Here is a 23362-nt window from a genome sequence, read left to right as displayed (position 1 = left end):
AAGGGACCATAATTTGAAGAAGTGTTCAAGTTCTGCCATGTTTTAGATATTTAACTGTGAAGTCAGAGAATAAAATTATACATTCAATAAAGTTTTCTGGGCTCACTGATCATTCTGGAGAAGCCTTGTCTACGAGACTACTCAGGGGGGGGAAAGAACATACCTAACACGTTTGACCCCAAGATTGACCATTGACCAGTCTTTAAATACACACCCTTTTTCTTGAAAAAATCAGTATTGCGATACCCTTAACGAGTCCACGTATGGACCGCATAAAAAACTGAAAAAACCTCTTTAAAAAAGCCTTTTTGGGGTCACGCGTTGTGTACAGCAATGTATATTCAACTCTGCCCCCCCCCCCCCCCGGGCGTAGGCCTACAGATATGCCAGGCCTACAGGACATGACTATAGAGGCCTAAAATAAATAAAATAATGCATATTTTAGCTGAGTCAAAGTTTTTCAAAATAAGAAATACCATATTATTAAAGGAAAGATGTATTGGCCAGCTTTCATAATAAACACAAGTAAGAGCTAGGGCCAACAAAATAGCCTGTTGCCTTTCTTTCTAGTGCTCCCATTTTCACAAAATATGTTTTTTTTACATCATGTTCCTTTTGTTATTGACAGTATAGTATTTATCAATTTCAAGTGTAAGAGTGGTACAATATCAATTTCTTGTTTTAATAATGCATGTATGCCTACTTAATTTATTTGACCAAATTATATTTTCCTGATTCGTATTTTGTAGAAAATGAAAAAAAAATGAAAGAAAATTATTGAAACATCCTTCTGGCTAAGACCCCCCCCCCCCCTTAGCCCTACCAATTTCCCAGGCTTGAGGAACATAACACTGCACATATTATGTGCAGTGTGAAAAGCATAATATTAAACAGAAATATGAAAAGTCAACATGAAATATAAGACAATTCATACCATGTACATGCTGTAGGCCTATTGAAAATATCAAATTACCAAAGCATACTACTGCAAAAAAGCAGGTCGACATCAGAGTTGGAAACCTGAACAAATCAAGTACATTTCAGTATTTTAGAAGCTGAAAATCAGAATTTTGGTGAGGAAATCAGTATTTTCAAAGAAATGTAATAGGACAACACATAAAATTGAACTTTAGATATCAGTATTTTGTATGAAACCATTAGTATTCTTCTCATTTTTCAGTACTAAATACTGCAAATCAGTACTACTTGGTACATATAGGCTATTATAATCCATATTAAACCATGTCGTTCAATGATGCATAAAAAAATTTAACTTTACATGAATAAGGCAATGCATTCTTGTATACAACGATAGACAATTTTCCTCACTGCACCAGATAATTCTAGTTCCATGCAGTGTGGTCTGCTTTGTAATTAAATCGCAGGCCCTCACACAGGTATAAGGGACGAGTCGAGTAGAGAAAACACTCAACGAGAGGCTCGACCGGCCAAACCCCTCCCAGAGCAAACCTGATGAATTATAAGATCACCGGAAAATATGAATTGTGGCATGCCTGCTTTCACCGCACTGATACATCTTAGCAACAATATGCATCCCTTTTGCACTGTATACTTCTGGGATGATGAAAGCATAAAAGGCCAATTACACATGCAACTGCGAGGATGGACACATACATGTAAAAAAGGGTTTGGTTATATTACATCTTTTCGGTAGTAGAATAAAGGTTTCATAAATGCTTTTCAGTTTTCACGGTACTTTTGCAAATAATGGTGTGTTCTGATACAGGCCTACATGTATGCATATGAAATCCGAAATGTGATTCAGCCAGAAGTGTTTTGGCATATATATAGAGATATTCAAGATAGATTCCAGTTCTGGAAACCATCTCAAAATGACTTTTTTACAGAATCTAATATAATGACCACCCAAGTGTCTGTTTGTATGAATAAAACATATGTGCCAAAGGATTCTGGAAGATATTGTGTAATTGCTGAGAAATAAGCAAACTAAGCGTGGATTCGGTCACTTCCAGCAATAATAATATACTGTCCCATGTGTGCTTATCTGTGTTGGTGATCTTCAGTGTGAACATTTTTCAGCATAGATTTCAACATTTCACAAAGTTAACTGAACCAGATCTAGATCCTCTGTGATATACTGACAATTAAGCCTGGTTTTACAGACTTTCTCATGAAATCGGTGTTTACTGCACTTCTGGCATTTCCCTTTAAAAGCAAATCATTTTTTGAAATGTGTTTGCAGTTTTGCACTTCAATCAGCTCCACCTTCTTTTTCAGTTTCAGAGAAAAAAATATGTAAGCCGTGCATGTAGGCCTACATGCATGTGTCCCACCAATCGACAGCCAAATACATGATTCCTCCTCCTTGGTCAACCTCCAAACTCTATTACATACGTGTAGTTAGGCCTCCACCTGAAAAGAGTCAATAACATAAGGTGGTGCTGCACCAGCCCGAGTTTGCTCAATCTCAAGATTTCAGCCCGATCGGCCCTCTTCGCGATTCAAGAAACCCCGTCTCCACCATCGCGAGAAGAGCAATTCCTGCTCGATCGAGGCATCGATTCATTATGGTCTGAGGCCGTGAATGAATCCCGAGTGCGTCTGCACCTGCAAATTAGCGGGATTGTTTGTAAAATAGCGCGCTATTTTACAAACAAGTGGAATGCCTCTGGCCGTCTCACCTGCATCACGCGGTTCAATATAGCAGCAGTGCTGACTTTGAATACTACTCTAACTCGCACAAGATGTTCAGTGATACATGGTTACTCTTATGTCCACTTTTTATGAACTAGACCAATAAACTTACAGAGATATGATGGTTATTCAACAAAAAACCCAACATGGCCAAAGTTCATTGACCTTACATGACCTTTGACCTTGATCATGTGACCTGAAACTCGAACAGGATGTTCAGTGATACATGTACTTGATTACTCTTATGTACAAATTTCATGAATCAGATCCATAAACTTTCAAAGTTATGATGGTAATTCAACAGATACACCCAATTCGGCCAAAGTTCATTGACCTTTGACCTTGGTCATGTGACCTGAAACGCGCACAGGATGTTCAGTGATACTTGATTACTCTAATGTCCAAGTTTAATGAACTAGACCAATAAACTTTCAAAGTTACATGTATGATGGTAATTCAACAGATACCCCCGATTCGGCCAAAGTTCATTGACCCTAAATGACCTTAATCATGAGACCTGAAACTTGCACAAAATGTTCAGTGATGCTTGATTACTATCATGTCCAAGTTTCATGAATCAGATCCATAAACATTCAAAGTTATGATGGGAATTCAACAGATATCCCCAATTCGGCCAAAGTTCATTGACCCTAAATGACCTTTGACCTTGGTCATGTGACGTGAAACTCATGCAGGATGTTCAGTGATACTTGATTAACCTTATGTCCAAGTTTCATGAACTAGGTCCATATATTTTCTAAGTTATGATGACATTTCAAAAACTTAACCTCAGGTTAAGATTTCGATGTTGATTCCTCCAACATGGTCTAAGTTCATTGACCCTAAATGACCTTTGACCTTGGTTATGTGACATGAAACTCTAACAGGATGTTCAGTAATACTTGATTAACCTTTTGGCCAAGTTTTATTAACTAGGTCCATATACTTTTTAAGTTATGACATCATTTCAAAAACTTAACCTCAGGTTAAGATTTGATGTTGACGCCGCCGCCGCCGCCGTCGGAAAAGCGGCGCCTATAGTCTCACTCTGCTTCGCAGGTGAGACAAAATCCCAAGTTGACTTCGGATTGCAATCTCCAGATTAATCCTACGAACTAGTGCGATAATTGCATCTCAATTGCAAATAATCTCAAGATTGTTAAGATCAGGATAGTTTGCTGGATCAGAAATAGCGCGCTAATTTGAAAACACTGGCTGGTGCAGACGGCCCTATTATCTCGTGATTTTTAAGCAAAAAAAACAACAACATAATCCCCCTAATGATCCTAAGCCTGACAGACATCCTAGCCTTCTCCCCCCCCCCACAACCCCACAATCCCTCCATCCTAAATATTTGATGTCATCCTTGATCCGTCATTAACTATCGAAGATCTTGGTGCACAATCAATCAATCTCTAAATCCAAAACAATGATGCATAAATAATTTTTCTGTGAAATGAACGCAATAACTCTGAGAAATTTCACCTTTGCGCTCTTGATCTCATTACAAAACATAACTCCCATGCATCGCATGCCTTGAATCTGTCTTGCGGTCAACAAATGATATTCCAATTTGCATTGTGGCCATAGCTTACATTGATATGATTCAATGCTATCATATTCCAACAATGATCTTACTGACTCAATCCAGATCTATGTTCTGATTCCACATGTGGAATAGGTGTACTGTTCTTGTTTGTGCAGTATATGGATAGTCTATTTGCATAATGAATATTCATTGTTTGAATATTCATGAGTGAAGTCAAAATTGCATTTAGGCATGCCTGCAGGTGTATTTTGACTTTCAAGTTTGATGCTTTGACAAGTGCAGAAGTCTGGAGATCTTGCCCATCTGAAAACACTCCCATGCTCACTTGCCTATTAAACATAGCACAATGAAAACGATGCGTACTTCCCTGATAAAATATTCTACATACATGTGAAAATTAAAAGATCATAAATATTCAATAGTCAATTACAATGAATACGAAAGCAAAAACTACCAGAAAATGATTAATCTTATCACCATGATTTTAATAATGAAATATGTCATAAAATAAAATTACCCCAAAAGTGCAATATTTGTGACTCAAGTGTGTTGAAAAAATAACTCTCATGGGTTGAAAAAGAGCAACAATAAATTACTTCTTAGCCTTCTCACCGTATCTCACGTTTTAACATAAACTACACTGATATGAAATTAGTTTGATCATCATCTCCCATATTCCTGTTTTATGTTAAAAGTAAAATAACTAGTAAACTACAAATTATGATCTTAAATATAGGGTTTTTAATAAAGCCCCCCTCCTACTATAATAAAACCAAAGATATTTTCAGTGCCCATTTTATTATATTTTCAATACATGCTCCTTTTGAAATGTGGGCTTTTGCCCAAAATGTAGAGAACATCCAAATTATGCAGAACTACAACACACATGTAAATTCATTAGCATGTATCTCATGAATATTCATGAAGCAAAGGTCACTGGGTCTGTAGATGTTTGTATGCATGAGTCACTGCGGCACCCTACTTGCCGCAAATGGTAGCAATGCAGAAAAGCTTCTGTGTACATGTACTTGACCAACAACGGAATGACCATCATCCAAATAACATTCCAGTGAATCCAGATAGAGTACAGTTTAAAGGGAAACTAGCAAGGAAGAACTGCTGAGATGTGATGTGTACATTTATTATCTATAATATAGGGAAGAAAAACGACGCAAACGGGATACACTAAAAGATAGACATGAACAATTTATTGCTCTGATTTTGCAGTATCTGTATTAAAGCAAAAATCCACACTGCAAAAACTGGTTACCGGAAAGGAACGTTGTTGGCATGACGTTACGCAATAAACAAAAGTATATGCAATACAAAATGCGGGACCTCCCATTTTAAACATGGTGCAATACTTGACTAGCCTTGAGGGAAACATCAAATATATTGCCAGCAAACGAATCATATTGGCCTGAGTCTTTAGACGAGGGCAATATGGGTTATTTAAGGGCAATATATTTGATGTTCCCCGAAAGAAGAGCTAGTCAATATTTTTATTATCATCCAAATCAGATATCTAGAGCAAAAATCATGATAATGGGGATATTTCTTTTAAAAATAGAGTTCTATTGTGTCATGTTAATATCTGCACTTCACCATTATGACGTACTTGCAAGCGCTCGGATCGAACGTTGTCTTTATTATGACGTGTATTGTTGGTGCGCGGATCCTTATGAAGCGTATCTCTTTATACGCATCCTAAAATGCCCGGATGTGAGACCAGGGAAAATACAAAGGTATATTTTGTGTCGTCTCTGCATGCAAAGTAAATACGCGCATTGGGACCGAGGAAAATACTAACAATATTCCTTCCCTTCCCGATATTCAGAAAATGTAGGGCAATACGCTTTTGTAAATGACCAGCTCAGATGTCTGATACGGGTGATAATGTATTTTATTGATCTTCGTAATAACTCGTAAAGTGTATATTTTCATTGTATACTGGATTTTTCTTTATGCACCATTACTTTTATCATTATTAAATATTTGTTTTATGCTACATGTGCAATTGTTATACCTTTGTAAATACATACATTTCAGCTTTCTAGCTGCAGTATGTGTATGATTGTTTTACTGGAAAAAAAAAACATGAAATGAAATATGTAGGCCTACATAAAGGCAATAGGTTGAAAAGATCCACTTTGTTGTTTATTGCAAAATAGAACAAGACAGTCACACAGATACATGTATACAAACTTAGTATAAAAAACTCTAACAAAAAATACAAAGTATAACATAAACAGTAGAGGAAAAATAGATGAAGAGGTCAGAAGAGACTGACCTGTTAAAGCAGACTCCAAAAAGAAAGATGGACATTAAAAAATATATATATATATATATATTTAGAAAAACAATGAACATTGGTGGAAATAAATAAATGGTCATATAAGCCTACATGTACCTACCCCCCCCCCCCCCCCCACCTCCCCCTGGTAGTTTGGCACATCTTGTTGGGTAATGGGAATGTGTTTTTCATTTTGTTTTATACATAAAGAACAGTTCTTAACAATGTAGAGAGACCTGTCATTTTCATCAAACAAAAATGTGCACATGTTTCTTTTTCACTTATTCTGAGGGGGAAAAAGTGCACAAGTAGAATCACTCCAATTCTTTCATCCGAACATTATCTCACGTGTTTAACTTTAATTGTAGATAAGGGACATAACAGGTTTCTCAGCTGACAATCCGGTTTCTGACATATACGGATTTTGAGAAAATGAAAGCAAATTCCACCACCATGAGAATTTCTTTCACCCTGCAGATCTATGTCTTTCACTTCAATATTCATTTTGAACGTTCGACCTCAATATGGTTGGTTCCACCCCATACCTGAAATATTACATGCATCAATCACTCCAACAGATCTCACAGGTAGGCATACTGCATCAGTATTATATTGTAGATCTCTTCCTAAACATCATCATATTGAGAATTTTAAATTAAATTCGTACACTTGTTTAAAATTGTTTAGACAACATTTTTACTGTTTATGTTTCTTCTTGAACATGGAGTTCCAAATTTGCCAGTAAGATAAACACATTTCATACTAAAGAGAAATTAAAGGACTATGGTTGCATTTTCCACATAGCTTGAAACAGAGTTTGATCTTAAACAACTAATAAAAACAAGACTCATCAATAATGAATCTTAATATCAGTATATCAAAATCAAGATATCTACATGTATACTAAATCTATATAATATCCATATCCAATATAAATATGAAAGAAATAGTGATTGAATGACATAATCGACTCCCTCATTTGCATATCTCTTGATCCATAGGCCTTTTATCATAGGGCTATTCTAGTTTTGTGAAAAATTAAGTGAAATTTTGAAATGTCATACCTTTTTTTATTTTATCCTGTAGGCCTACATCCAATTTCAATGAAATTTTCACCAGTGCTATTTTTTATCTCTTTAAATTTATATCAAAATCAACAATTTTATGGGGTCGATTTCACCGCCAAGTCTAATGAACAGTCAAAGCTATACATGTTGTCAAGCCATCAACTTCCACAACATGATACACTTTTGTGGTAAAACGCTATCTGTTGCCAATTAAATTACTCATTTTACACAGCCTTCTATGCTCAGCAATTACTGCCCATTTCTTTGCCACGCCATGCTACATTAACTCCCATCAGCGTTTAAGTTGAATTCATTGTTCGGTTAATTGCACTCTCACTTTTGTTGCCTAGGCCTTCAGGAAATTGGTCCAATGGGGGGAACAATTACTCAGAATTTTTTTTTTCTTCCATGTTAATGGTATTTCTCACAGTGTCTTGAATCCTGGCATCTTTGATGTACATGTATCTATCCATTTCTAGAAAGCATCTCATGAAATATATATGGGTTACAAAAAATATATAGGCCCTACAGGATTAGGAATTACAAAAATAGACAATATTTTCATGTATTATGTGCAGACCTGATTTTTAAAGGACAAGTCCACCCCAACAAAAACTTGATTTGAATAAAAAGAGAAAAATTAAACAAGCATAACACTGAAAATTTCATCAAAATCGGATGTAAAATAAGAAAGTTATGACATTTTAAAGTTTCGCTTCATTTCACAAAACAGTTATATGCACATCTCAGTCAGTATGCAAATGAGGGAACTGATGACATCACTCACTCACTATTTCTTTTGTATTTTATTATATGAAATATTATGATATATATGATTTTTTTCATCATTGTCATGTGAAATGAAGTTTCATTCCTCCCTGAACATGTGGAATTCCATTATTTTAACATTTTGTGCTTCAGGCAAGGAGGTCCTAATCATCAAATTTGTAAAAATAGAAATATTGTATAATTCAAACAATAAACAACAAAAGAAATAGTGAGTGAGTGACATCATTGACTCATTTGGATGTAACTGGCTCATTCAAGTAACTATTTTGTTAAAAATAAGCGAAATTTTGAAATGTCTGATCTTTCTTATTTTACATTCGATTTTGATGAAATTTTCAGCATTGTGCTTGTCTGATTTTTCTCTATTGATTCAAATCAACATTTTTCTGAGGTGGACTTGACCTTTATTAGAAAATATGCATCCCAATACTTAAACAGACAGGATGATAGGACTAATAGATGAGTAATTACATGTAGATTCGAATATGGTACAGTATCTAACCATGCTTGATCAAACTGTTTATAAAAGTTTGTAAAACGGGTAAGGAGCTAGGAGGGGAATGATTTTACCCCCCTCAATGAAGACTCTGTTACCCCTGACTCATGCTGATCTTTTCCAATTAAGAGTTGTATTAGGAGTAATTAATTACTCATATAGGGCTGCTGATATTGACTGATGACTTTGGCAACACCCCCAATGACTCCATGGGTCAGGTGTGTGCGCCCTATAATGAAGGTCATGTGTTCAGTGTACACTCATTTTCTGCCCTCGAGTAAATAAGGAATAGGCGCAACATGGGGAGGGGGGGTACTCACGAAATAAGGCAAAATGGGGATGTGGCGCTGGAAAAGGTCGCTTTTTTGGAAGAAATAACTAAACATACTGTATGGTTTTATGCTGGAAAATCCCTAAACATGGCCCAATTTTTAGACACTGGCATTAAACCTGGGTCCATATTCTCCTCCAATTTTGGATGATAACCTTTTTTCTTTTTTTTTTGCTTGTCAAATTTTAATAAATCCATAAAAATGGGTACCCTTTTAGTCCAAATGACCAGTAAATATGGTAAATATGGGTTTGGGTTTTGAACCTTCAGATACTTGGTTGAAAAAAATCAAAAAGAGAAGGGGAAAAAATGGAAGAAAGAAGATTTAAAAAGATCTTGGACTCTCGGTCATGTTTCTCTCTAGAGTAATATTTTGTTATCCAACAGGTATTTTACTTCATCAAGGAATAGATTATATCACATTTCAGAGACCCTGCAATGTTCCGCCTCGCCCCAGCCTGCTCCATATCAAGCACCCCAGTCACAAGATATTTTGTTATTAATTTGCCAGTCTTTCAAACCTTTGATTAAAACAAAACAAAACTCACCTTATTATTTTGAAGGCGTCTCTTGACCAGCTTGGAGCCGCTGATATTGACCGCACACTGAATATGTTCCACATTGTATTCCAAAAACGAACGGCTGTCCACCAGCAACGGCTTCTCTTGGCCGTTGGGGGAGCTGTTCAGCAACTTGGCGAGAATCTCGGGCTTCATGAGCCGCGTTCGTCGACACCCCGTGGGGACCTCCCTGGTCATCATGCGAATTATTGGTTGGGCCGCGTACCGATTAACAACGGGTAGTTCCAGCCTTAGCTGCATATCCTTGCGAATTCTCTAGCCACAGAGAGAGGCCGAAAAAGCACCGTGGGTCCTCCGTCGCCGTCGGCCCGAATCCAACACGCACTTTAAGTCGTTTTTATCAATATTCTGCATCAGGGACACTGCCCTGTTCACTTATTTTTTTTACAAAATACAAGATCTAAACTAATTCTCTCTCCGCTCCAAGAAGTACAGCATAAAACCATCTAATAATCCTAGTTCAACTTGCTTGTTCAGAGTACTGTAGACAGTAAATCACTATATCTCCTCATCCACGAAGTCCTATCACAGCGGAATGAAAATAGTCAATCACGAAGGAGAAATAACCAGTGTTTGCACAAAAATTCTGACAAAATCATGAAATTCCTCCTTGATATTTGGCCCTGCAGATTCTCTGGCAGTGTCATGCTGGTTCCAAAAGGACCAGATTGTTAGAATTTATTGATGAGGTTTTTCTTGAGGTAAGTTGGTTGTGGTGTATCCATATATATATTTAGATCTGAATAGATTCTCTCTTGTGAAAAAAAATTAGACTCTTCCTTAAAAATAGACTTCCATAAATCTTTTGTTTTTGGTAGAAGGTCCAGCGTTTAGCTCAACACAAGGCAAACTTCATGACTCCACTTTATTTCCTGAAAGAAAAAGAGAAAAGTATGATCAGATATCAATCAGATTATAAAAATTTATATCATGAAATTTAGTGAAACCTTGCTTCACTAAATTGTGAAAATTGAAGAAAGAGGTTAGACAAATAACATATAAGGGTAAATATATCTCTAGGTATTACAATTACAGATAATCCTTGATTTTTTTTTTATTTCATTATTTTTCACTCTTCTTTATTTCATTTTTTCAAATTCATTTTTTTCATATTTTATTTTTGGTGTTAAATTAGCTTTGATCCTCTGAAGGCTGCTATGTTGCTATGTCATGGAATCCTCTGGAAAGGTATCAACTCTGCATTCATTTCAATATTTCTATTAGGATCGTGATAATTTGGTTGAAGATTTATTCCCAAAATTGTAACATACATGTACATGTAAATGTAAGCCTACATGGTTCCATCTATCTTGTGCTTTATAGATCTTCACGTCATTCACCCTACTAAAAAATCATTAAACAACATTTCACATAATACAGTATGGCTCAATACAAAGACCTCCAGTATTGTTGATAGGGTGGAGTCATTTGCAAAATAGGGTCTGATTTCCCAGACTAAGTGTCTGGCGGGTTATGTGTTGTTCAGCCTTGCCAGGATGAGTCATCATCGCCATGATCCAATAGACAACAGACAGGAATAGTCTCTACACAACAGACCTGTTTCATTGATTATCTAAATTGTTCTCAGTACCCTACATAAAGTTTTTTAAAAGGGGATATTCTCGTAACTGGCAGTACAGAGATATGATGAGAAACTGCACATCTGGTTGTATACGTATGTAAGGATCGGGTTAACCATTCATCAACCATATTGAAAGGTGTTTTCCTATGACAAGAATAGAAAACAAAGACATGTGTTGCAGCTACATGAAAAATGACACTAGTTTACACACATGTGCACATGTGGGACTAGCAAAAGCAACACATGCAGGCCTGAAGCCCTGAACATATGCGACAAATTATAATTTCATGAATACACCCAGATACGTGTACAGGTTCGCCAACCAACCCATCAAAAAATAAAACCCTCGCTCCTGAACAGCCATTTTTTCCGCACAGTACATTATCATCGACACGATTGTATAGGCCTACATTGCATTGAAGTTTACTGACGCGAATGGTAAAGCCCTATCACTCATTCATATTTTCTCCTCATAGAATGTTGCCACGGTAACAGTGGAATATGAATAGATGATGACTGACGGGTCTCTCACAAGTTCATCTCCACACCCAAGTTACCTGGAGAGCATGGAATATTTCTACTGAGTCATCGGCAATAACTTGTTGTTCCTTGATTTCTCCTTTGTGCGTAGGCCCATAAATCCTATACATAAAACTTCACCCAGAAACAAGTGTTACTTGACTGGGGAGAGGGGGTGGGGAGCAAAGAATAATTTCTTGGTACTGCATTGCTTATGATACTACTCAAAATTAATAGCAAGTTTTTAACATATATATAGGAATGTACAGAACTTCGTTGAAAGCTTTTCTCTGACAACCAGGAATCTAATCAAAGTTGAGAAGTACATGTAATTCTAGTCACTGGGGAGGGAGTATCTTTAATAAGGATATTTATATCCAAGGTCATATCATTTAACATGACAAATGCAAAAATAACAGAATTAACATATCACAGAATGACATACTTTCACTTTAGAAATATATGATTGCTTTCTGGCTATTAAAAGATATTGTACTCCTCTATAAACAATCAAGTTAAATTTTAATATTTCATAAGCATCTTCCAGTTTCTGTTCTTGGTATTAAACATGCATGTCACCACCCTAATTCTCTTCATTTTCTCCTCCTCTTTCTTTTTTTTCTTCTTTCTTCTTCATCAGAACTCCTCTATTTTATTTCTCATCTGTCTCCTACTTTTTTTAAATCATAATAATTAATCTTCTTCACAATCTAGATGTTCTATTTCTTCTTTTCCTTTTCATCTCCTCTCTTCATTTCATATCCTCTCCTATTTTATCATTCTCCTCCTCTTTTGTATTTCTCTTCTTTTCCTGCCTCTTCTCCATCATCATCATCATCACCATCATCATCATCACCATCATCATCATCATCATCATCATCATCATCATCATCATCATCATCATCACCATCATCATCATCATCATCATCAACACCATTATCACCATCATCATCATCAACACCATTATTATCATCATCATTATCAACACCATTGTTATTACCATCATTATCTTCATCCTCATTATCATCAACAACATTATCATCATCATGATCACCATCATCATCACCATCAACACCATTATTATCACCATCATCATCATCAACACACCATTATCATCATTGTTATCATCAACACCATTATAATTACCATCATCATCATCGTCATCATCGTCATCACCACTACCACCATCATCATCAGGTGCCGTCACCACCACCATCACAGTTTCTCAATTTTCTACAGTATCTCTCTTTGATAATTTATCACAGTTGAAAACTGTTTCATAATTCATATTCAATCTGTATTATTTTACACAAAGACCTTTACAACATATTCTGATTTTAAGATCACATGCAATATAGGCCTACTGTATTGCCTCAAGCAATGACAGCATCCTATCTGCATTCTCCTTTCTTTTTATACTTTTTTACTTCATATTTTACACACATGCAATATTCTTCCAATTAACACTACAAATACCATTCTTCAAATAATTTGGGGAAAATAACTATATTACCTCCAATATGAAAGGTTTACATGTATAGATACTGTACCCTCTCTTATCTGCATTATTATTAAATTTCTACCTCCATACATTTATGGTGACTCACATAGTCCACCCATGCATAAGCCATATAGACACTGTACCCTAGCAGGAGATGAGTAGTCCACGTCCTGGACGATTTTTACTGATTGGGCAAACCATAACCAACACACGCCCGGGCCCGCGCCCTCCACTGATTCACTTACCCCCAGTGATTCACTTTACCCACTGATTCACTTTCCCCGAAAAAAAAATCGTCCAGGCCATCTCGGCAGAGAGAGGGAAGATAATGAAGTTGTGACCTTTGTCTGACCCAGAGGTTACGACCGCCCCTCGCAGATATTGCGCAAGGAGCACATGAATATTCAAGTATATGTTTGAACGCAAGCTAGCGCATTGACCTCGCAGGGCGAGGGCATGTCCTGTGTGCACAGTATACAGTACAATTGGTACAATGAACATAAACAATGCACGTGAGTTTGGATTGGAGAAAAGCATAATGGCTACCAAAAGATGGCATAGGCGGATCCAGGGCCCCAGGGGCGGAGCAAAAAGAAAGAAAAAAGGGGAAAGAAAGAAAAAAAAGGGAAAAGAGAGGAAAAAAAGAAGGGAAACGTAAGAGGAGGAAGACGAGTGAATAAAATAAGATGGGGGAAGACTTGGAAAATGATTTTTAAAAATCCTTCATGTTGGGAATGAAAATTTTCGCTCGCGCTTCGCGCTCGCATTGCCTTTTAGCTAAATATTGAGCTTAGAATATCAAATTTTGAAGTCAATATACACGAACATATTTCAGGTCGGAAATTGAACTTTCATTATTTTGTTTGATTTACAAATTCAATTTAAGAAAGTGCTCTGTAAAAATTTATGTTTTACTGTGGTCTGAATATTAACAATTTCTGCTTGCGCTGCACGCTCGCAATATTTGTTTGTCAGGTACCTTTTATTTTCGTGTATTCCATAACGTTATCAAAAAAACCCTTTTCAGGTCTGATTGCCAAAACGTATCAGCTAGCGCTGCACGATCGCATTTTCATGTTTCATTGGTGAGTTAAGTATATCTCAATATCAATTCTAAAACAAACTACTTAAAATCTCCATTTGATGACAGTTTATCAAAAATTTCTGCTCGCATTGATTTTTGAAAGATATTAACTCATGCATCATATTCATAATTACAAATTGCTTTAAATGTCCAGTTTTTCAGGTATAGTTTCGCGCTCTCATGCTTTGGAAGCGAAATAGGAAGATAGTCATCATTTTCATATTATGACATAATGTCTTTATAGAATGTCCCGGTCCTATGTCAAAACTCAAAGTAATGATAATGAAACATATCAGCTCTTTTTTTTAACTGTGATCCATATCCACCTCACAATTTTCCCACAAGGTGCTTGAAATACAGAGCTTAAATTGACCCTTTTTCAGATCAGAATATCATATATTTCTTAGCTCGCGCTTTGCGCTCGCTTTACTGATTTTCATGATAAGAAAGATATTTAGAATACCAAATTCTAGGTCACGATCGAAATCTAAAACATGCGAGTGCACATTCTTCAGATGCGCAACTGGTTCTCTGTCTAAATCATTATCCAGTTTCAGATCACAATATCAATAATTGTTTGCTGGCGATTTGCTCTCGCATTATTTTTTTCCGCTCGCGCTTCACGCTCGCATCAATTGTTTAGTTATATACTTATCCTTTTCATGATTACAAAAAAAGCTTAGAATTTCCATTCTTCAGTTAGAAATGTCTTGAACTATATTCATTAATTCATTCATTTATTTATTCACCATATAAAAATATTTAAATACAATGTAAAATACAGTGTAAAAAATACAATGTAAAATAACATAATATATAAATGCATAAATATAACAACGCATACAACAAATAAATATACAACAAATAAATACAATTTATACATTCAAGTAAAGGAAAAATCAACATATGGTAAGAGGCAACCAAAAAGATTAAAATCTTGTAGGCAGTTGCCCCTTTAAAAGTACTCTACTAATCACTAATAATCATAACGTAATCAAAATACATTCACACATCAAACACAGAATCACCCACATTCAACACACATCCATGACCCACTGCACTCAAACAAAAGAGAGAGAGAGAGAGTAGAAAGAGAGAGGGGGAGAGGAGAGTATGTTTAGACAAGGGAAAAAGAATCAAGATAAATAACCACTAATTAATTGTCTTTTAAGTAAAATTTTAAATGAAGAGGCAGTTGAACAGGAACGAATTACTGAATCTAAATTGTTATAAATTCTAGATTCTATTCTAGTCAAAAAATTTTCAGCTAGATTCTATTCTATGTCAAAAATTTTCAGCTCGCGCTTCGCGCTCGCATTATTAATGTACGTTGATTTCCAATTACTCATCCTTTTCATGATTTAAAAAATATGAATAGAGTGTTCCAAATTTGGGTTTAAATCTCGAAGTTTTCAGCTCGCGCTTCGCGCTCGCATCACTTAACATATGTAACGTCTTCATGGCCTACAAGCAGCCGTTAACAGATCCTTTTTATCAGATCAAAACGTATATCAAAAATAAGTAAAAAAAAAATTCTGCTCGTTCTTTGCGCTCGCATTATTAATGTAGGATGATTTTCAATTACTCATCCTTTTCATGATTAAAAAACATGAATAGAGAGTCTCATTTTTTAGGTTTAAATCTCGATTTTTTCTGCTCGCACTTCGTGCTCGCATCAATTAATTAGATATATACTTATCCTTTTTCATTCTTCAGATAAAAATGTCCAAATTTCTGCTCGCTCTTTGCGCTCGCATTATTAATATAGGATGATTTCCAATTACTCATCCTTTTCATGATTAAAAAAATATAAAAAGTGAGTCTCAATTTTAGGTTTAAATCTCGAATTTTTCTGCTCGCACTTCGTGCTCGCATCAATTAATTAGATATAAACTTATCCTTTTTCATTCTTCAGGTAAAAATGTCAAAATTTCAGCAAGCTCTTTGCGCTCGCAGTATTTGATAGTTGAAATATGTAACGTCTTCATGGCTAACAAGCTGCCGTTAACAGATCCTTTTTTATCAAATCAAAACATATCTTAAAAATTTTCTGCTCGCGCTTCGCGCTCGCACTTGAAATATGGCTTATGATATTATATGAATATATATATATATATATATATATATATATATATATATAATATATATATATATATATGTATATATTTAACTTAGTGACTAAGTGACTATTAGGACTACCCCTTCAAAGAAACAAACAAAAATTAACTTTGAGTGGCCGATCGGGGAAAATGTGGCTGAAAAAAAATTCCGGCCCCCCCCCCCTATTGGCGAAGGCTGGATCCGCCCCTGAGATGGTGTATTGTTTGTGACTCGCAACTGGTAACTTGTAAAAGTTATGTAAGGATAAAGTCTGTGAAAGTTGCTAGAGCTGGATTTCAAGAACAATTGCAAGAAATTTTCGGAGATATTTCGTCCAATTCTTCCGACTGTATTTGCGACAGATGCGTGACAAAAGTATGGAATGTGCACAAGTCCATTGAACTTTGCCAGGAACTTAGGGATCGATACGAGTCAACAAAACGTAATCATAGTCAAAACCTGTCATCTTCCATTTCTACACCATTAAAGACTATCCCCAACAGGCTGAATGTAGGAAGGGAAGCTAATGAAAGAAGCAAACGTAAAATTGCTTTTTCTCCAGGAACTCCAACTTCTCGAGTAAGTACAACGAGTAGATCTAACTACGTTAGTCAAGTTCATGTGCCCATGCTGTCTCGTACTTAGTAACTCGTCAAAATAAAAATATGTTTTTATATCGATCATGTCGATATAGCCTGAGTCTGAGTGAAGTTAAAAATCCCAAAGTTTAGGACTTTAGACCAATCTGACTTTAAGCCCTTATTTAAAAACAGACGTCTAGAAAAGTTTTCTTCCACTTTCCTTTGAAAATAATCAAATAATAAATATGGTATATTACGACAGTTTGATAATACCAAAAATAAAGATTTTCTCCAGTGTAATGAATTATGGGTTATGTTGATCTTATTAAGTTATAAGTGATAAGTGATTCAAACCAATCAAGTGATACAAATATAGTAGGCCTACAAAGTTTGGCAAAGAGAATATAACATAAAAGGTTTGGGACCCAAATAGAAGAGCTTGTGAAAGGGTCATTTGATGAAAGTAATATAAATCAAAGGAAGATATCTTTTAGCAACATAATGATGATAAACAAACATACATACAAAACAAAAATAATATAAGATGAAGTATAAAATGATAAAACATTGTAGCAAAAATATTGATGATAAAAACAAACATAAAAAACGAGAATAATACAAATATATTTACAATGATAAACTAGAAAGTAAACAAAATATTAATTAAAGACATTTTGCAAGCTCTGAAATAAGATTTTTGACATATTGGCAATTTTGGAATTCCAAAATGAGTTCAAAGCAGTTTTTGTTCTTCCAAATGGTTGATGGTTGATAAGAGTTCTCTGACGTGTAATGTACATGTAGATCTACATCAATTTTCCCGGGGAGTAGCATTAAAGGTCAAGTCCACCTCAAACATTGTTTTTATTGTTTGAATTATACAATATTTCAATTTATACGAATTTGACAATTACATGTAGGACCTCCTTGCCTGAAGCATAAAATGTTAATGGAATTCCACGTGTTTAGGGAGAATGAAACTTCATTTTACATGACAGTGATGAGAAAATCAAAATATTTCATATAATAAAATACAAAAGAAATAGTGATTGAGTGATCTCATCAACTCTTGTTGAATTTTTCTCTTTTTATTCAAATCAAGTTTTTGTTGAGGTGGACTTGTCCTTTATACCTAATAATAAGTCAATTAATACTACAGTGATCTCGGGGTGATGAACAGAGTCTGGATGTTTGATTTGTTGATTTAATTATGAGACAGAAATCTTTCGTGCAGTGCTTTTAATTTAACATGATTTCCACCCCCCACATAATTATATGTACATGTATGTATGGGAGTGTGTATGTACTGACTATACATTATGTATTTATTTTATGTATTTATATTATGTATGTATTTATTTACAGATCGGTGCTGCTTGGAAAATCACACTTTTTCCAAAGCCAGTTGGCAAACTAATAAAGGATTCATGTCCTCGCAAAAATGACGACAATGCTGTGACCTGTTCACTCTTGAATTGGAGACCAAGACGACGTGATGTCTCTTCGATAGCTCTCCCCACGACTTTCTCTGACTCGTTATGGCGATCAGTCAGCCATCATTCTTGTAACAGAAAATGGCTAAGAAAGTCAACTACATGTATCTAAACGGTCAATGAGTAGATCGACTTGATAAACAGAAGATAACGCCAAAATATTAAAGAATAACCTTGAGTAGTACAAGTAAACGATCCGAAAACAAACGATGCAAGCATGCGTTGTATATACGAGTACAACAACAGCTATGTAGCATGCACATGTGTACATAGGACATAGAGTGCACATGGTGTAATTTTTTTCCATGATGTATCAATAATTTTATTTCTTTATCATATAAAATCGTTCAAAAAATACTCAACCAAAAATAATTTTCATATTTATAAATATTTTTAAAGAATATTTTACAGAGATTGTGTGACGAATATTCGTAAAATAGATTTATAAATTTTATTAATGTGAGTTAATTAAAAAAATATCCTTGAAATAAGACTGGGAACACCGTCCCCCAAAACTGTCACTTGTAGTTACGTAATGGCACCGAGGAGAACGCCGTTCTGATTGACAGGGTTTGTCGACCAATCGGAATCGAGAGCGAGGGAGACTGGGCTCAGTGGGCGGAATATCAGTTCCCTTGAATCTGACGGGGAACTTGCCAAGATTCACTGGACTGTTGTTTCATATGACTATTCAGGGTGTGTGTATGCGTGTACTGTTATGGGTTGTAGTGTGCTGGGTGTTTGGTAGTCGTGTCGTACAAAATAACAACAGTCCAGGAGGTGGACTAGAGATGAGCACCGGAATGGTTCATAATGGAGAGTCCTGGCAGAGTGACACCAGGTTCTATAATCATTATCATCCAGGGTAGCCGTAGCAACTACAAGATAGCATCAACAGAAGTTGCACCATAGATAATCATAACGGTGAAAAACAAAAAAACATGAAAAAGCTCGGGAAATTATTAATATGTAATGTAGGCCTGCCTGCATGGTCATACAAAACATAATATAACTGATGAATCGTATGATATTACAAAACTTGGCAATTATTTGTGATACGTTTCTCATTCCTAATTGTGCAAGAATGCACCTTGGACGGGTTGGTTGGAACTTGGAATTGTGCAATTTATTGAGCAATTTCCATTGCTCATGGGATAAAAATATCACTGAAAAGCTGTTATCGTCTGCTCGTCACATACATGTACTACTAGTGATCATGGGCGGAAATCCCAGGGGGGACGTGTCCCCCCTACTCAAAATAGTAGGGGGACACAATATCAAATGTCCCCCCTACTAATTATGGTATTTTATGATGGTCGTAAGAAATACATCATTCAAAATCGAAATAAAACATGGGATGATCAAATTCAATTTCATCGAAATGACCTTAAGTTTTAGGTGATAACCTTTTTTATTTATTTTTCTTTGCTTGACACATTTTCCAGCCCCTTGTCCACAATACCTTTTGGGAGAGATTTCCGCCCCTGCTGGTGATCATGGTGGTAGTGGTGGTGATATGATGACAATTGATGATTTGAGATAATGACAATTGTGGTGGTTATGGTGGTGATCAGGTGAAAATTACCATGACAACGATGATGATGGTGGTGGTGATGTTGGTAGTGATGATGATGTGATGAGGAGGAGGGGGATCATCAGCGGTAGTGGTGGTGGTGGTGATGATGATGATGATGATAAAGATGATAAAGATGATGATGAAGATGATGATGATAAAGATGATGATCATGGTATATATGATGATAATTATGGTGATGAAGAAGAAGGCAATCATGAAAACAGTGATGATGATCATCCAGTGATCATCATTACTGTTATCATCACAATAATAATGCACTGACAATGATATGGTGAATTAGTGATAATAATGAAAGAGTAAATGGTGGTGCCAAGGCGGTGGTGATGATGATCAGCTTGATGATAATAATGATGTTGGATGATGATGATGATGATGATGATGATTGATGATGATGATGATGATGATGATGATGTCATAATGATGAGCTTGATGTTGATAAAAATGAGCTTAATGACAATGATGATGATGGTGATGATGATGATGAAGATGATGATGATGATGATGATGATGATGAGTTGTTGTTGGTGGTGGTTGGGGCGGGTGAGTGGCGAGAGTGGTGATTACAGATTTCACTCTCCCCCTCCTTATCTCGTCTTGAACTTTTCCTGTACTCTGTGATTTTTCATTTAATCTTGTAATATCCATATTTCATCCAATTGCCCCCCACCCCTGACCATCTGACTAAAAAAAAATGTATCCTTTCTGCACAACTCTCTCCATCTCTTCTCAACTCTCAACATTTATTCTAAGAAAAACAGTAAAGTTCAAAAACAGATTTCCTGCAGTAATATTCTACAGCATGACTGTTCTCTATCAATTATTTTATGCAGCATAACATACAAATATATTTCTATAAAGCATTCATATGATACAGTTATCATCATCAGTCAACATTTGATTTTGAACTATGGAGTATGGGGAATGGATGCAAAGATAACAAAAATTTGTGTGACCCACAACACAAACAGTGTACTGTATTTTCATTAATTGAAATCTCTTATTGAATAATGCAATATCAAAATACTGGTATGTTCAATATATATTATATTAATTTGGTGAAAAGCAGCTGTTGTTGGCAACATTTTCCCCCATATCCATGCACACACTTCACTGGTGGTGCTCTGTGTACATCGCATACAGCTGCACCTCGAACGGAAAGGGATCCATTCCGGTTTTGCAAAATCTAAACTCACCTTTTCTCTCGTTACATCTCATTTTTCCTACTGCTAAAAGCTTTGACAGTCCAATCCAGACATTCCCACTCCACCAGACACACACGATCCGTCACCTTCGTCCACCATTTTGAAACAAAATCGGTGCCTCTTCCCTCAAATGTTGCCAAAATCCCAAATTTTGCCGAGTCCTTCGAAGGTGTTTCGGCAGACTTCCCCACACAATTCATGTACGAAGACACGGGATGCGTACGGCTGGTCGCCAAACGGTAGCCGAGTTGCTGGGGCAGGTTGATCGGCAAATCAGCAAGGGATTCCTTCTTCAACTAGAGACTAGTCTACGCATTCAGCCACATAAAACCTTATCCGTTCCTTTTTCATTTCGATTTAGTATGGCCAGGTGACAGATACATTTCCGTCATTTGGAATTCGTTCTAGGCCCGTTTCGGGTACACGGGTACACGTGTACACGCACGGTCAAGTCAGTGCACGTGTACTAAATTCCATCACCGTGTACACGGTAGCATCTGCATGAACAAGCTCACAGCCTCACATTAAATCTTAGTTCTCAGACACTGCACATGTTTTAATTACTAATATGTCAACATATTTCAATTAATCTAGAGTGAGTTCACTTCCAAAATCGCCAATTTAATCCACATTCTTTCTGGAGACTCACGTTTTTGTACCACGAAATCGGCACGAAATGGGTCTGCTCCGGTCTCAAAAGCTCGAAAGCGTTGCTCAATCACACTCAGAGTCAATTTGAGAATCACCAATTGCGATAACGATCATCGCTACAACTTACGTGTTATACGCTCGCACACAAGCCTACAAACAAACGCTCTTCAAAGTGGCAACATAATAATGAAAATTAATCGATAACTTCAGTTACACTTATTCTGCAGCGATCTGTGCATGCATGTACGGTACAGTATACAAAATGCGCATCCACCGAGCGTCGGCGATAGCTAGGGCCCTGCACTGATTTTCTTTTGCATTCTTTATTAATTTAATGCGCTGCTAAGCCGAGTAAACTTTTAATTTGCACCAATTTTTGTGGATTGATACTTCAAACTTCTCAGGTAAGCTTTAAAACCGTGACTTAGGCTATATAGACCCCTTTTTATGACATATTGATGCGGGTCCGTGTCGACATGAAAACAGAACTCGCTCTCACAGTGTTTACAACGTGTACACGTGTACACGACCGAAAAACACGCCGTGTACACGTGCATCAAAAATGGACTTTCAAAACGGGCCTAATTCGTTCTCCTAATTCTTCAAGAGAATATGTGTATTTTTCTATTTAGGGCAATCTTTCCTAATACTAGGGAACAAGTGAGGTGGGGAATGTGAGGGAGGGGGTCACAGACGTTGACACCCTCAAATTGTTTTCCATTTGATATCTTTATCTGATCAATGCATGCATGGTTGACCTAATATATTTTATGGTGGTGACGATGATGATGTTGTTGTTGATGATAGTGGTAGTGGTAGTGATGGTGCTGGTGCTGGTTGTGGTGGTGGTGATGATAATGATGATGATGATGATGATGATGATGATGATGATGACGACGACGACGATGATGATGGTGGTGGTGTCTGTCGGCGGCGGCGAGGGTGGTGGTGGTGTTGGCGATAATGAGGATAAAGATGGTGATGTTGGAAAGCTTCCGAAAACATAGCAACGAAAAAAAAATAAGACGACGATTATGGGGATCATTAATATTATATCTTTAATCATCCTTAGTCCCAAATTTCCTCAGGACAGACGATAAGGTGATCGTATTATTTTCTCTAACGTGCATCAGGGAATTTTTTTTATAAATTATCCTTTATTTGTAACTTAAAAATTCATTAATGTCCTTCCTATTTACCTTTGTCGATGTGCCCCCTCGTACATGTATGCCTATATTAAGTTTTTGAACATTTTATATATTCTTGCCTC

The 23362-nt window shown here is 36.3% G+C and overlaps 1 long non-coding RNA gene across 1 annotated transcript in view; it reads right to left on the bottom strand.

The window, feature by feature from the left end:
* Positions 1–21714, bottom strand: part of LOC121405859 — a 34867-nt gene extending 13153 nt beyond the window's left edge. Inside the window, exons 1-2 of the long non-coding RNA XR_005968714.1 lie at positions 21433–21714; positions 9750–10654 (exon numbers count right to left, since the gene is read on the bottom strand). This is a non-coding gene — a long non-coding RNA (uncharacterized LOC121405859). The remainder of the gene's footprint in view (positions 1–9749; positions 10655–21432) is intronic.
* Positions 21715–23362: the final 1648 nt, after the last annotated feature.

This window comes from Lytechinus variegatus, chromosome 19, assembly GCF_018143015.1.
Source record: "Lytechinus variegatus isolate NC3 chromosome 19, Lvar_3.0, whole genome shotgun sequence".
In the NCBI taxonomy this organism is placed as follows: domain Eukaryota; kingdom Metazoa; phylum Echinodermata; class Echinoidea; order Temnopleuroida; family Toxopneustidae; genus Lytechinus; species Lytechinus variegatus.
Note: the sequence above shows the minus strand (reverse complement) of the source record. Positions and strands in the feature narration are given on the sequence as shown.